Source organism: Oryzias latipes, chromosome 2, assembly GCF_053564925.1.
Source record: "Oryzias latipes strain Hd-rR chromosome 2, Olatipes_Hd-rR_3.1".
Classification (NCBI taxonomy): Eukaryota; Metazoa; Chordata; class Actinopteri; order Beloniformes; family Adrianichthyidae; genus Oryzias; species Oryzias latipes.
The window spans coordinates 28026711-28043275 of NC_136238.1; the positions used below are offsets into that span (position 1 = coordinate 28026711).

Genomic DNA, 16565 nt, shown 5'->3' on the forward strand with positions numbered 1-16565 from the left:
TCCCACAAACACCGCCGTCCTCTTCACTGCAGCTCCGATCGATCATCTGCTAGTCTCACAATCAAAGCAATCCACGTTGTCTTTCCGTTCAACACTTCTTCACTCATTTACGACACTTTGGAAAATGCTGAGAGTTCCCACACGAACCACGTATCGTTCTTTCTGTCCAAAAACCTCACAACCCGCAGCTTCAGCTCCACATAGTCGGTACGTGACTAAACATTTTAAATGTAACGACGCTTTATTGCTGTTTGACAATATGCAAAGTCCTTTAAAGAATAAGGTTCCTCTCTGTGTTTGTGTCCCTGAAGTTTTCCGCCAGCACAATGAGACTGAAGAAGATTTCTGCAACCGGCAAAGAAATTTCAGAGTGCAACAGGAAAAATCAGAACCACCACAGATAAAAGAGGAACAGGACGAACCAGAACCACCACAAAATGAAAAGAAATGGGAGAAACCAGAACCTCCACAGATTTAAAAGGATCCAAAACCACCACAGATTAAAGAGGAACTGCAGGAACCAGAACCTGCACAGATTAAAGAGGAACTGCAGGAACTTGAACCTCCACAGATTAAAGAGGAACCAAAACCACCACAGATTAAAGAGGAACCAGGGGAACTCTGCATCAGTCAGGATGAAGACCATCTTGATCTGAAGCAGGAGACTGATACCTTGATGGAGATTCCTACTTATGAGGAACATGAGAACAGTGAAGCAGATCTAAACAATCAGCAGAGTTTTAATGTAACTGATGGTCAGGATGAAGAAGGAAACTAACATGAAGAATCAACATCAACTACAGATGAAGAGACAGACCAACAGAAGAGAGATCAGAGGAAGAGGAGGGACAGAAGTCATGTCCAAAATGGGTATGATGAAAGATATTGTGCATGTAAAAAATGTGGTAAAAGGTTTGAAATTTCACATGAAAACTCGTACAGGAAAGAAAACATTTTCTTGTAAAATCTGTGAAAAAGGTTTTAGTTATGAATCTAATCTAAAAAAACACAGGACAACTCATACAGGCGAAAAGCCCTTTATGTGTAAAGAATGTGATTCAAGTTTTAGTCAAATGACCAGTCTAAAAACACACATGAGCATGCACACAGGAAAAAGGCATTTTTCATGCGAAAAATGTGATTCAAGTTTTCGTCATGTGGCTAGTCTTAAAATACACATGAGAACTCACACAGGGGAGAGGCCTTTTTGTGTAAAGAATGTAAAACAAGTTTTAATCAAAAATGTCATCTCAAAAGACATATGAGAAAACATACAGGAGAGAAGCCCTTTTCTTGTAAAGAATGTAGAGTTTTAGTGATTCATCTACTCTCAAAGCACACATGAGAACTCACACAGGAGAGAGGCCTTTTTCGTGTAAAGAATGTACAAAACGCTTTAGTCTTATGTCTAATCTCAAAAGACGCATGCAAACTCATGCAGGAGAAACGCCACTCTAAGAAAAAAATTGTAATTAAGAATTATGTGAAAAAATGAAAAAACGTTTTTCAACTGTAAAATCGTTCCCAATGGTCTTTTAACTGATAATGCAGTTTTTAGTCGTCTGTCTGTCCGTCCGTCCATCCATCTATATACACATACATTTGTCATTCTAAATTAAATTTTGCTTACGGCCCCCAGAAGCGAAGGGATTATCTCAAACATGGAAACATGATCACCAAGTAGAACTCTCCAAAATACTAAACCCCATCTCTCCACATTCTTGGTGTCTATTGTTGCGGAGTGTGTGTGTGTGTGTGTGTGTTGGGGACCGCACTTGCATGTGTGAGAGGAGGGAGCGGAAGAAAGGAGATGAGAGGAGTACATGTGCAGCGACAGAGAGGGGTGTGAGAGCCGGAGGGAGGAGTGTGCGTTCATATTGTGTGTGTTTAGAGGAAGGAGAATGGTAATAAAGAGAAGGTTTCTTATGGAGTTATTTCAGTCTCAATAATCAGAAATGCACACAACCGGTTTCACAAATAAACACGCTCCGATTCACAAATGTCATTTTATGCAAACGTGAAAAATAAATTCGGAAATACACACCCTGTGTTTCACAAACACACAGATTGTGTTTCACAAATGCACACTAAATGTTTTACAAATGCACAATGAGTGTTTCTCACAAATGTGCACACTGTTTTTCACAAAAACATTTTAGAAATTCACAATAAATGTATCAGAAATACACAGTAAGTGCTTCACAAACGTGATTTTTAGTTACACATGTGATGTGAACTCACAGATCATTCGAATTGCAGACTGTGCATTCAAATCCCGTTCTCGTTTGTGAATCTCCCCGTGTGTGTGAGAGATTTTTCTACGGTGAATATTGAGACTCATCTGACGGAGCGGGTCGACTAATCTCACCATTGGCTAGTGAATCTGTCAATCAAACTCATCGGCAAAGCAGGCGGGTTCGCTTTTAGCCAATCGAATGGCCCCTTACACTTTCTCTACGCTTTCTGCGGGTGGCAAAAGCCCCGCCCATATTTGATTCTGTACCAGTCGGTCGTTAGCGTGTTAGCCTTAGCATGGCTTGTCGGTTTATTGCCTTCGGTTGTCAAAAATGACTGGCTTGTGCAACTTTTCAGTGGACCTGGGAGCAAGGCAACAGTGGTTGAATGCAGTTGACATAGAATCCATCGAACTCTGTACTGGTCATGGGATTTACAATGAACGTTTCACTCGGGATCGTTTGTACGTTATTCTCTTAGCTTTCATGCTAGCGTCATTTCAACACTCAGACACGGTTTGGATCATATGAAGGTGGAGGAGAAAAATCTTCAACTTCCACAGAAGGTTTTGTGGAGAAACTGGCATCACTTTGCTCCGTACCACGCAGTGGGACTACATTACCTCAAGTTCATCTCACTGTCAATCACAGATACCCAATACACACCTCCCCTGCTCAGCCCGAAGTCACTTTGCTGGACCTTAATTTTATTTTTTTTAATAACTCAAATGTCATTGATTTTATATTGTAACCATATACATATATACCTCTTGGCCAGGTCACCCTTGCAAAAAAGATCCTCATCTCTCTGGGTTTTATAGCTGGTTAAATACTACACAACAAAAGATGGTCATAGAACAACAAAGTGCAAACATTCACCCTTTATTGCAGAGTAAAATTCAGAGAAAACATGGACAGATTAAAACATCAAAATTTAAGCAAATGTGGGATCTCTACTGATTTGAATTTTATTTAAACTGGAACTAATTTTCATAACATCCTTACATACAATGAAGTCCCTTGAACAATACAGCAGTATTGATTTGAACTCTGTCTTCCTCCCCTCAGTCTCTCTTCTTCTGTATGTAATTATGTCGCCTAAATTAAGTTCTAAACAAACGGGACAGTAAAGATGTAATTCCACTCCCAAACGGTCTAAATTCCACAATGGATTGATGTCGTCTTGCAGTTCCAACATTTGTGGACCCAAAAGAGGACTGTCCCATACCGGGACATTGATCCCAGGATGAGGTTCAGTCATGGATCCACTCTCCTCCCATTCAATCTCTGGAACCAGCATACCCTGACAAAAAAAAAATAAAAAAAAAATGTTTATGAACAGCACTGTTTTTTTTTGTGTTTTAGATTATGTAGGAACAGAGACCCACTAATAATAACTTATATTGTTGCTGGCAGGCAGACCTCATATCTCCATAACTGTTTATAATTTGCAAATAAGTGAACCTTAACAAAGTAGTGACATTAGTACATCTGATGGCTCATAATGCCATGCATTGTGATGCATTTTGAACTTGCAGATGTGCTATTCTTCCTACAAACAAACAATTTAGGGAAATTGTTTGCACCACACAACAATAATACTTTTCATTCATTTTTGATGAAAATTCCTTGTAGACATTGTGATTTCATCATACTGTTCTTGATACTTTCCACTTTAGTCGAACTGCACACAAATCAGTTGTCCAGTACAGTGAGATTAAAAAAAGCAGTGTTTTTCAACCAGTGTGTGTGCAGCGGCACAATAGTGTGCCGTGGGAGATGGTCAAGTGTGCCGTGGGGAATTGCCCTACTTCACTGATCTAAAACCATTTCCCATCTCCAGGAAATCAGCTCTTTGTTCATCCAAACAGGCCCTGATAAAACACTGAGTAGTTAAGAATATGAGAGATCTTAAAATGACTTTTTCTTTGTGTTTATTTAATTCTATAAAATACATTTTGATAAGGTTGACGGTACCGCGATTTAGCTGCAGCTATAACCTTGTAAGGAAAAGTCCCGCCCCTTTAACTGTCTCCGCCAATCATTCTTGAAGGCTTAATCACATGTCATCAGTCTGACCAATCAGAAGTGGTTAAAGTCTTCACTTCCTTGTTCTTAATTCTGCTGGTAAAGTCGCTCAGTTATAACAAAAATACCAGCTAAAGCTCGTCTTTAGCGGTGTAACTTTCCACAGAGTCCAGTGTCAGACCGTGGAACAAGAGAACAAAGGTTGAAAAACACTGAAATAAAGCACTTACCCGGGGATCAGAAACAGGGTTCTGGCTCAAGCCCAACTGCCACAGCTGATTTGGTGTCCTGCTTTGCTCCGTCCTGATTGGATGGCTGTCCCACGCGTCACTAAACACATCCAAACTGGCCTGAATGCGTGGTAGGAAAATGTAATGGCAGCAGAATACGTGATGTTACTGATATTGAGCAAGTTTTGGTCCTCAGGAGAGAGCAGGATGTTGTAGTATAAACCAGTAACAGTCATGAAGACATCACACCAGAGGGGCTCAATCCTGTATTTGGAAAAAAAGCAAAAAGAAATATTATATTGTCAGATTTATTTTTAATACATCATTCACTTTTATGTATATATTAAAGCGTCTAAAACTAGGTTCAACTCACCGTTGATTGTGTGTACACTTTTGCTGCAATGAAGCTGTTTGTGTCAGTTCTACGTACTGTGAGCATCAACTCAGCTATGCCCACGTTTTCTCCTCCGTGATCTCCTCTCACCCTGACAATAACATGAAAATCATGTCTCAAACACATAATTACAAATGCATCGCCAACATGGTACACATCAATTTAAAATGTAATGTTCTTATGTATGATGCCAATAAGTAGAATTTCTAGGTTAGATAAATTGCAGGAGTGGGTTACATGTATCACTGGGGAAAAAATTGAGGTGAGAGAGACTGTTAAGGGGGGGGGGGGGGGGGTAAAATGTTATCCATGAGGGGAAAGAGTTTTAGAGTTGCCTTTGTTTTCAGAGGAGTCTAAAAAAGTTATTTTATTTTTGTACAAATAACCAAGTACTTATACTGCCTGATATGTGAATGAAATATTTCTTTATGAATAACATGAATACCTCAGAGGAAAGCCATACACCTTCACAGCGTCACTGAAGAAGGCCAAGTCTGCACAGTTGTTGTCTGCTATCTTCAGGTACAAGATCTATGGAATACAAGTACAAATACTTTCAACTGACAGATATTTACAGGGGCAAAAATGCTAAATTCCCAATTGACAGGTAAAACAGTAATACAATAGGATGATAAAATATGAAATAGAAGGGTATTTAATAATCCCTGAGGAAATTTTTTAAAAATGGCCATCTTAAAAAAACACATAAACACACATGCATTACAAATAGAAATATCACAAAATAAAAAGATTGATAAAAAAAGGTAAATAATTGGAAAATCAGTGGGTAAAATTAAAAGAAATTACTTGTAAGATGCCCTGCCAGAGAGTTGTATTGCCTGATGGCACGAGGAACAAAAGATTGTCACGCTGTCACGCTTCAGTAATTCCTAGAGAATAAATAAAAACACAACAAACATGGATTAGATCATTTAGCTGTCTGATCTTAAATTACATAATTTTCAAATATATGAAAGGGGAATTTTTTTAAAACACTCTTGCTATGATTACTTGAGCTTGTAGTAAAGAACACCTTTAAAAAAATCAGAGACAAGACACTGATCACAGGAAGCCTGTGTGTAATACTTACAGTAACTTCTACTCTAATCACTGTTGACAGCTGATTTCTCCCATCCACCCTTTCTGTGACTACTTATCGACTACAAAACAGACTAAAAACCTAATGTTTGGGATTCTTGTCATTACGTCATTGGAAGTATTTTAGTGGCTGTCACTGACACAATCTCACAGGGCTGGTCAGCACAATACGGGTTCTAACGTTACGTAATGACGCTTCTTTCATTCAACAGTGGATTCACGTCTGTTATATTTAAAAAATGCCGTTTTCATGATGAATGTCATACGAATTAACCTTGTTGCACATATCCACCCCGTCTTAAAGTCTGGGTTGTTAAAAGACTGTGTCTAACTTTAACCCGGATCGCGTTTACATAAAGGCAGCACACGGAACAGCTAACTAGTTAGCATAGCATAGCATAGCATCAGTGTTTAAACAAATCCCCGTCTCTAAATCAATACTTTTTATTAAACTTTCTGTGCTGCTGTAAATCCGGCATGTTTTTCTCCTTAGTTCCGTCTGAATCATGTTAAGACCCTACAGATCATTGGCTACAGACGCTAGCTTGAACCGAAACCGGCTTGAAGTTCACTCACACAGGCAGACACACAACTTGAGTCGAAAGCCGGCTAGTTTCGAGGCCCCTGGTTGGTTGTGGTTACTCGTGTTGTGTGAAGAGCTGGTAAAACTTGACAAAACCATAAGTCCACCCCCGCTTTAAAACCATTAAAAAAAATATGACCGCACAGGCAAAGCAAAGCTAAGCTAAAATTAGCGGTGGGGGTACTCTGCAAACGACTCGGCTGAAATGTTAATAAAGCATTCACACATGTCACTTGGCTAAGAAGACCGCTTCAACTTAGTATTCAATAACATTACAGGATGTACAACGAGGGAATGATCAAATAAATTCATTACTTACGGGCTGAGACTGTTCCCGTTCGGAAGACCTCTCCGCCATGTTTGCCGCCCGCGTCCTCCCAACTGCTGTGCTGAACAGCTCCCTCCCTCGTCAGTTGAGAGTGAAGAGTGTAAGGGGCCATTCGATTGGCTAAAAGCGAACCCGCCTGCTTTGCCGATGAGTTTGATTGACAGATTCACTAGCCAATGGTGACATTAGTTGACCCACTCCGTCAGATGAGTCTCAATATTCACCGTAGAAAAATCTCTCACACACACGGGGAGATTCACAAACGAGAACGGGATTTTGAATGCACAGTCTGCAGTTCGAATGATCTGTGAGTTCACATCACATGTGTATCTAAAAATCATGTTTGTGAAGCACCTACTGTGCATTTCTGATACATTTATTGTGAATGTCTAAAATGTTTTTGTGAAAAACAGTGTGCACATTTTTTGAGAAACACTTATTGTGCATTTGTAAAACATTTAGTGTGCATGTGTGAAACACAATCTGTGTGTTTGTGAAATACAGGGTGTGTATTTCCGAATTTATTTTTCACGTTTGCATAGAATGACATTTGTGAATCGGAGCGTGTGTATTTGTGAAACCGGTTGTGTGCATTTCTGATTATTGAGACTGAAATAACTCCATAGTTTCTGGCAACACTGCTGCTAGCTTCTCTTGTAGAAAAATCATGCTCCCTCCACAGCGCACTGTGACGTTACTTTCTGTTAGGTAGTTAGCCCTCAGACCGGTGGAAATTTCAGAATAAAAGCACTTCCATTGCTGCTTTACTTCCGTTGTGAGTTATTGTGTTGTGTTGTGAGTTAATGTGTTGTGTTGTGACCCTTCTGGGCCACCGTAAGAAAAGGAAGATGACAGAAAAAAAACCTTTTAAGGTAAAAACAACAATATTTTTGAAGCAAAAAATAAATAAATAACTAAAACTTTTGTGCAACGTGATGGCATAAAATATCACTACCTAGAAAACAACTCCAAGCTAACATTAGCGGTGAAACTAAAACAGCAGAACCATAATCCAGCCGCACAGTTTGATCCAGATGCAGCTAAGACAAAACAAAGACGTTCATGGGTCTATTTGTCTGCAGGTGAAAGCAGCAGTGAACGTACCAACTACGTGTAGCTGAAGCTGCGGGTTCCAGCTGCTATCCAGCAGTCTGCGCTGACGACAGAGCTCCTCCTCGTTCTGGACGATGGTTCCTTCAGCAGAAGAAAGTTGTTCTCTGACAGAACCTTCCTGAGGTTCTGAAGACATGGTTCCTGCTCCGATCTTCAGCTCCAACTCCCACAAACACCGCCGTCCTCTTCACTGCAGCTCCGATCGATCATCTGCTAGTCTCACAATCCCAGAAAAAAGGTCCAAACAGAAACTTTTCTCCTAGTTGGAGATTTTCCTGAAAGTTTCTGTGATCCTGCGGGAGTCAGTTCTGCTCAGCCTGCAGACCAAACAGAAAAGACTCTGGAAGCTTCCACATGTGAAACTTCAAGACAAAGAATCCAAACAACAACATCTGATTGGTTGACCTTTGGAGGGAAAGCTGCAACAGTCTTCTGTGATTGGTTCAGCCGTCCCTGCCCCCACTAGTCCACTGCACAGGGGGCAACATTCCAGGGGGGGTTGGTAATCTCCTCCTTCTATTGTTTCTGCCCCACTGGCTCTTTCAAAATAAAGGCTTGTTGTAGCAGAAACCTGAATGGAACATCAGAATGGACTCAAACTGCTGCTGGTTTCAAAGCCTCGTTCTCAACTTCCAGCTGAACTCTCCCGTTATGTTTAACTCTTTCTGCTTTTTTTATTCTTTCTGCACCATGAGTGAGAGGGAGTGAGAGGATGATGAGTTTATTTAGCAGCCCTACTGCCAGAAAGTGATATGTCAACTATAGATAAATGGTAAATGAATCCATGATGAAAATCTAGATCGATCCTTCCATTTTATTGTTTTAAAAATATCTGCAGGCTCAAACTTAGACATATGAGAGTTCAAGAAGTACAATTAATTAAGACTGATTCATGAAGTGGTTCCTTGAGCCGTGAGTTTTGCCAGCAGCAGGAATCCCTGAGAGTTAGGAGACAGTTTGTGGAGAGAGTTTGTAGATTTAGGAGAAACCAACGTTTGAAATGAAACCAAAGTGTCCTAAACCAAAATCACTGAGCACATCTCAATGTTCCACAAACAGTCATTTTCCACAGTGGACCGTCACCACACACTTTACAAGACAGTTTTTCACAACTTTATGACAACAAATCCTGAAATTGTTCCATTCAAGGAAACATTGACTAATATTTGTATTGATGCTGTTTTCCATCTGTGTTTTCAAACCTGCATCAAGAATTAGCTCATGTTTATTGATTCACTTTCTGTGGAAGTTTGGCTTCTCTGATGAACCACCAGAGGGCGACAGAGAACTGTTGATATTATTAACAGAACAGTCAAATATTTCTTTTGTATTCTATCTATTTTACACAGAAATACCTTAGGTCTTTTACTTTTTGAAGATTTTTTCTATTATTGTAAAGAAAATAGCATCAAAGTAATTTCTTGGTCTGAACTCGTCTTTATTGTCGTCTAACTGTAAACTCCAATTCAAACATGCTGACAAAACAAGGACAGATTTCCTAGAGATCTCCTAATTCTGCTTCCATGTGATCACATGAAAACAGTCCAATGTTTTGGATTCTTCTTCTTCTATATCATTGACATTAAAGCTGCAGCTCTGTCACCAGGAAACAACATGTGACAGGTCCCAGTTTTTGGTGGAACACCGTCTCTGTGATGCTACAGACGCTGCTAAAACACAGTGGATTTCATTCTGTTCTATGTAGAAAAGACTGTTTGATTCATGTCTGATGAATTCATCTTGGAGTATTTATCCTCCACGTCTAGAAGTCCGCTCCGTGAAAATCCTGTCCGACTTTAAAGCGGTCCGTGTTTCCATGGTGACAGAGGGAACAGCTGGTTAGCATCTTTCTAACTTGACTGAACTGAGGGTTGGGGCTTCCAGCACAGAACCAACCTGAGAGCAAATGAACATTCAAATCCTCCACAAGCTAAACCCCATCAGCGTTGGATTGCTGCTGACAGACAGACTTCATTGATGGCATCTTCCGTTCTGGACCTGACGTTTAGCACACCATAGCTGGATTCCAGAGCGCTTTATCAAAGCGCCTTAAGCCCGTTTGGACTCTGGCGCTCCACGCGCTGGATGAATAGTGGCGTTTGGAGGAAGTGCGGCTGCGCAGTCCGTCACTGAACACCGTCACTGCCTGGACCTCTATCTGGGTCCTAGTGCCCTAAATCTTACAGCTCCTGGTTACACAAGAAAAAAGTCCATTCTAGAGGCCACTCTGACGTCATCATCATCAAAGACAGCGTTACCTAGCAACCATACCAAGACCATAGCAGCTATAGAGAGAAACACAACAAACCATCAACGGCGGTTAAAGCAGTCAGACGTTTGTTCTGCAGCTCAGCAAAAATCTCTGCTTTAGGTTTTGGGGAGAAAAACAAAGGAAAACACACGGAGAAGGATTCTGCAAAGGAAATCCCAAGTTCTATTGGTAAGTCAGCGTCCTGGAAACATGCTTTGTTGGTTCTGAAGTGGCATGAATGCAGACTTAGATTGGTTTGTTTCCTTGGATTCTTCAGATGGATTCAAGCTGTAAATGTTGTCAGCATAAAGCAAGTTTGGACTAAACTAAAGCAGAAAGTGGCTTTGAAGATGGTCAGGAGAAATGAGGGCTTTTTTCAGGAATTCTTGGAAGAGGAGGACTTCTCCAAACAACCAGAATCTAGGAGGAGGTTTTTTCAGCATTGAGATCAGGATTTAGCATGAGCTTCAATCCCATTTTTGTTCAATCCAAATGTTTACCGTCATATTCAGGAGTTCAACTCTGAAAGCCACCATGACATCATAGACATTAAAGACCCTGTTACCTAGCAACCAAACACAACAAACTGTAGACTATTCAAACTGGACATTTTGGGGCAACAATTCTTTTCTAACTCAAGTTTTGATGAAAAATCCAAATGATGGAAACAGATTGTGTAAAGGAAATGAGGATCTATTGGTGAGTCACAGTCCTGGAAACATGAGTTGTGCTCTGATGAAGACGCCTGATCCAAATGTGGATTTTTGAAATGTTCTTCATGAGATTCAAACTGATTGAAGCTTTGAATTAAAGGTGTCAACACATTTCTGCATTGGATTCATTCTGTTTCAGTGTCTAAGGTTGGTTTTGTGGCAGAAACCAAGTTTTTGTTGAACAGTAGTGTTTGAAAAAGCAGAAAGTGGCTTTGAAGATGGTCAGGAGAACTTCTTTGAACAGGACATTCAGGACACTCCAGGACATCTGGAGAAAGCTCTAGTTCTGCTCCAACTCAGTCCAAAGCACTGAAGATAGATGGAGTTGGATTTGGGAGAGGACTGAGCTCATTCAGATGAAGAAAGAACAAGTCAACAGATGAAGAAGATTTCAGGAAGTTTCCCATTCAACAAGTTCAAGTTTCCAGAGAGCTAGTTTAGCATCCGTGTTCTGGACCAAACCACTGTCCCTCTGAAGGTCCAGACACAGAGAGGCCCAGAGTGACCCCCATTTCTCCTTTTTGCTCTCTCCAGTGGCTGACTCCGCCCCTTAGGACGTCCCCCTGTGTGGATCAGTGGTCAGTGGGTTGGAACCTGCTGCAAATGCAGGCTCTGGTTCTAACTGCTGGATCAGAAGTCGAATGTGAGCTGTAGTGGTGTGTCTGCAGCTGGATGTGGAACACATGAGGGAGGGGTCAAAGGTCAATCTTTCTTCCAAACAAATGTTGTCAGTCTATTCTCCAACAATGCTCCAACATCTTCAAAGGTTTTTGGTCCCAAATCCAGAGTGTAGCTGGTAGGACGTGATCATTTCAGCCTCAGATTTGGGATCTGTCATCTCTCTGCCACCGTGACACCGAGTGATGAGTTCATGCTCCAAAGCGGCCCGATCGCTGGCTTTAGGGACTATTCCAAAAGCTTTCAATGATGGCGGGGAATGAACATTAGGAACAGATGACGGCTTGAAATGTCTGCTGTTGGTTTCTGATCCAGACAGAAATTCAATCAAATGTCTGTGAATCCATGATTTCCTTAGAATCTTTGACTCTAGATTCAGATCCATCTGGTTCAAAGGATGAAACTGCAGCTAAAAGTCTTTCAAAAGTCCAAATCCTCAAAGATGAAACAGAAAGTTCCTAGAAAGTCAAATGAAAAACAATCAGATTGTCTTAGATAAACCCGTTTGGAAGTTAAAGCATAGAAACAAAGAAAGTTCCAAAAGCTAAAAGCCTGAAATAAAGAAAAGTCCAAAGAAAAACAGAAATCCCACATTTGGATCAGTAAAGACATGAATTCTCCAGAAACATCCAGAAACAGCTCTGAGCAGCAGCCATGAAGGGACTGAGAACAGACGGACATCAAAGCAGAATCCAAGCAGCACCTTCATCCTGATGAAGCTCCGCCCTCTGACCTTCAGCAGTCATCTCCAGGCTCCGCCCCCAGTCTGTGACGGCTGGATGATGCTGTCCTCCACCTGCAGCTGGACCTGGATGTTCTCTCAGACCATGTGGCCTCATGGATCAGAAGGTTGAGGGTTCAAGTCCCTTCATGGTTGAAGTCAGACAGAAAGTGAAGAAGAGGGAACATTCAGAGCAGTTTCTGTGCTGTTTGCTTCCTCATGAGTCACGTCTAGATCAGGTCTGGATCCCAGTCAGAAAGTCATCAGGAAATCTGCAGATCAAACCTTCATTTACTGAAATGGAAAACATCAACTGACTTTCTACAGATTCTACTTCCATTCATCAAACTCCAACAGGAAGAAGATTTACAATCAATCAAATCGGTTGATTTCCTGACAAACGTTGTTTTCTCTTCCTGTTTGAATGTTTGATTGTTTTCAAACATGAAGAGAGTTTTTTTTCCTGTTTTTAGCTTAAATTTCTGTTGAAATGTAAAGGTTCATTCAGAATTCCCCAGTGGCCTCATGTTGGAGGAGGGGCTTCATGAGATGCTGCTGGGGGCGGAGCTTGAACACACACCGCTTCCTGGAACCCAAACTCAGGCTAAGTGGAGGAAAAGTTGGGATTTCTGGTGTTTGTAAAGATCTGGAATGGTTTCCTCCCACAAAAAGGCCTTTTTCTAGTTTCCTGCAGATGAATTCTTTTCCTGCTGGGAGTTCTCATCTGGGTTTGCAGATTCTTAGTTGGAGGAAAACTTGGAGCAAATTCTTCCCAGAAAAAGGATTTTCTCTGGAGTGAATTGACATGAACAGAGTGAGTTTGGACTGAAAGCAGCAACAGGGAGGAGATGTTAGAGCTTCATCAGAAAACAGCTTTCTGGAGGAGTTGGAAGACGTCAACAGTCACAGTGATGGTGAGGAGGAGGAGCTAAGACTTCCAAAGTCAGAGCTGAAGATGGAGGAGCAGCAGGAGGAGGTTCTTCACTGAAGGAGAGCACAAGTCCAGCTTGTCAGTGCTTTGCTGATTGGCTAGTTGGATGTGTTCTTTGATGAGCTTTTCAATCTGACGTCTGCTTGGAGGACTGTTTTCATCCTTTTGGATGATTCCACTATTTGAACCAGACCTGGAACTAGAAGAGAATAAATGAGAACAGAAAGACAAGAAAGGATCCAAACCAAACTCTTCTTCTGTCTGACTTCAACCATGAAGGGACTTGAACCCTCAACCTTCTGATCCATGAGGCCACATGATCTGAGAGAACATCCAGGTCCAGCTGCAGGTGGAGGACAGCATCATCCAGCTGAAGAAGAGGAGGAGCTTCTGCTGCCTCAAAGAGGAAGGTGGAGGAGGTGAGAGGCTGCACTGGAGCTTTGGACCAAACCCTGTGATGGATGAACAACATCTCCAGGCTGTTTCCAGCCTGACCAGGAGGATCAGAAAACAGCAACAACTTCTCCTCCATCAAACCATGATGTCACCACCAGCAGGTTGAGACAGATATGAGCAGAAATTCTCTAGTTGGCTTCAGATTTCAGAGTTTCCCAAACAAGCAGTAGCACAACTCCACTTTTCTCTCCAAGCCCATCCTCTGAAATCTGATCTTCTGAGGGACGAGAACACATGGAGACTGAGACTACCGGAGCATCACTAGAAGGACAGTTGGACTCCCCTCTGGAAAAAGAAGGCTTGAGCATGTTGACGTGACAAACTCCACATTTCTTCTCTTTGTCATGAGTTGGGATCCTAAAATTGGTGTCATTTTCTTTTCCACCTCATATGGAGCAGAAAACTGTGCCTGTAGGCTGGAAGCAGGCAAAGGCAACAACAGCAATGTTGACAAATGGTATGATTCGGGATATACCACCTGGAAAGATATGACTGCTTTGTAACTGTACCTGTTATTAGTGAAATGAAGGAGGTGCTGTTATACTCTGTATGTTGGAGCAAGTTTTCTGTTCAGTCCTGTTAATAAAGACAAGCCAGTGAATGGCTAAAGAGAGACGTGGCTGCCCGTTGTAATTTCTTCAGAATTATTCCGCTGCAGGTAGGGAAAAGGTGTAAGCCTACACTGAAGCATTAAACCTGCTAACACGTAACATAAAGAGATTTCAGCTCATTTATCTCCGGTTCTCTCGCTGCCTCATCAGTGACAAGCAGGGATCTCAGGCAGTCAGTCTCTGCATTAAAGGATCCATGAGAAAAGTGATCTGTGGTCGTTTCAGTCCAGTTGTGCAAGCAGCGTCACGTTCTGCACTTTATTCATTTGGATTGCAGCTTTCTGCTGTGAGCTCCAAAAAGATGGAAAGGGGAATGATGGCCGTTTTGAATGTGCACTTTGAAAAGCTTCAACTTGTTCATAAATTAGACAATTTAATTTGTGTCGGATCAGGAAGAGTTTTTAATATTTTCCGGGATACGTTTTGTTATTTCTGCCATGAACTATTTTACTGCTTCCAAAAGCTCATAATGATAAACACAGTGACACCATTCTGTTTAGTGAAAAAGTAAGAATCTTCCCATTCTTCCATAAATGTCCTGTGTTTATCTTTATACTCATAATTTTACCATTTTAACCATGGGTAACAGTCTGCAGCACATCAAATCTTTATTTATGTGTTCCGGCATTGGGCGTAACCTGCGCAAATGATTGGCAATTATTTATGTGTCGGGAGACACACACACACACACACACTGCCAAATTATTTTGATTATTTATTACTTATTTTTAATACTCTCTGATGGTTTGAGTGTGGTTTAAGAGGGAAAAAAGTATGAAATGAGGCACAGTTAATAGAAAATATGATGAGACGCAAAGAGCCGCACGCTCATTGGCCAAGAGCCGCGTGTTCGCCACCCCTGACCTAAATCCTCTACTTCTCCTCTCCCTCTGGACAATGACCTAGCTGATCTAAGTCATTGTTGAGAATGTAAGTGTTTTTTTAGCATCAGATGTTTCATGATTGAACGTATCAGAGAACTGGACTAAGTAACTCCTCCCCCCTCCGTGTTCCAAACAGGAAGTACCTGCTGGCTCCTGGAAGCAAAACCCCCATAGACATCTAGAGAGAAAATAAGATCTGTTAGTTATTCTATTGGTCTGAATAACTATTCTGGATCTGATACCTATTTTTTATGTTCTTTCAATTCCCATTTTATATTTTCGTTATATTTTTTCCTTATTTCCAGTTATTCAAGTTATAAACTGACCTATCAGATGCTCCCATCTCCAATGTTTGACACATTCTCCCAAGTACACTTTCAGTAGAAGGAGTGTGGACTTCCAACAAACTTAATCCAGATTGGTGACAGTAGTTGACATATAAATGTTGACTCACACCGCCTTAGACCAATCACTACATACTGTCGTCGACTGGCTCCATCCATATCCATCAGTAAAATGAGTAAAATTCAGTCAAACTGAACTGACTTAATTTCGCTGGAGCTGGAAGTAAGACAGTATCTATGGGTGAGGTCAAGCTGGCTCAGTCCAGTTCTCTACAGTCAATGGGCTCTCCTTTGGGTTGTTTCTTTGTCTGCTCCTGAGCAGACTTCCTCTAGAGGTCACAACTGGACTAAAACACCAGAGGCAGAACATAAACACACAAATCTAATCTCTATGCAGAATAGGAAACGTGTGGTTTAGTGAGTGGATAGCATCTACACACTGGTACTGCCAATGATTTCAGTTTGGAACAGCTGGAAGTTCCTTCATGAAGATCTACAAGAAAAACTGCTCTGCTGCAGAAACTGATGTTTGATAAAGAATTGGAGACGTTGCAAAGATGAAAATGGCAGATTTAATCCTTGTGCTATCCTAGGTCTAGACCCCATTAGACAGTGCCCTGAACCTTTTTCTTCAACGATTTGTGATCTTCACTGGTGTCTGTTGATTACATGAAATCCTCTTCACCTTTATCCACCTTTGTCATGGTAGGAATAACACATCAATGGTCATCTTGACCCCATAGGATAGCACAAGGGTTAAGAAAGACATAAAACAGTCAATATGACAGACAAACTAATCAAATGATTAGATGGAGCTCTGTAATCTCAGTTCAGTCCTGGGTTCAGCAGTCAGAACTGGACCTAAGGAGTCCATCTTTGGAACCAGCAGAGAACCAACAAACAGCAGAAACCCACACTGTGGGAAATACTCCACACTTCTGATTGATGTTCATGTCCACCTTATTCTT

The 16565-nt window shown here is 41.3% G+C and overlaps 1 long non-coding RNA gene and 1 pseudogene across 7 annotated transcripts in view; both read right to left on the minus strand.

Moving 5' to 3' along the window:
• LOC144986859 (uncharacterized) overlaps positions 1 to 13614 on the minus strand; it is a 30935-nt pseudogene extending 17321 nt beyond the window's left edge. Inside the window, exon 1 of the transcript XR_013650717.1 lies at positions 8000 to 13614. The product of XR_013650717.1 is annotated as an uncharacterized LOC144986859 (transcript). The remainder of the gene's footprint in view (positions 1 to 7999) is intronic.
• On the minus strand, positions 3101 to 7184 carry LOC144988027 (uncharacterized). Of its 6 annotated transcripts, none has more exons than XR_013651716.1 (6): positions 5977 to 6870; positions 5694 to 5776; positions 5332 to 5402; positions 4866 to 4977; positions 4493 to 4756; positions 3101 to 3537 (listed from the first exon to the last, which is right to left on the minus strand). It is a non-coding gene; the product is annotated as an uncharacterized LOC144988027 (long non-coding RNA). The 6 variants fall into 6 exon arrangements; XR_013651714.1 differs by having other exon boundaries at positions 5332 to 5417; positions 5977 to 6864; XR_013651711.1 differs by lacking the exons at positions 5694 to 5776; positions 5977 to 6870 and adding an exon at positions 6887 to 7150 and having other exon boundaries at positions 5332 to 5417.
• Positions 13615 to 16565: the final 2951 nt, after the last annotated feature.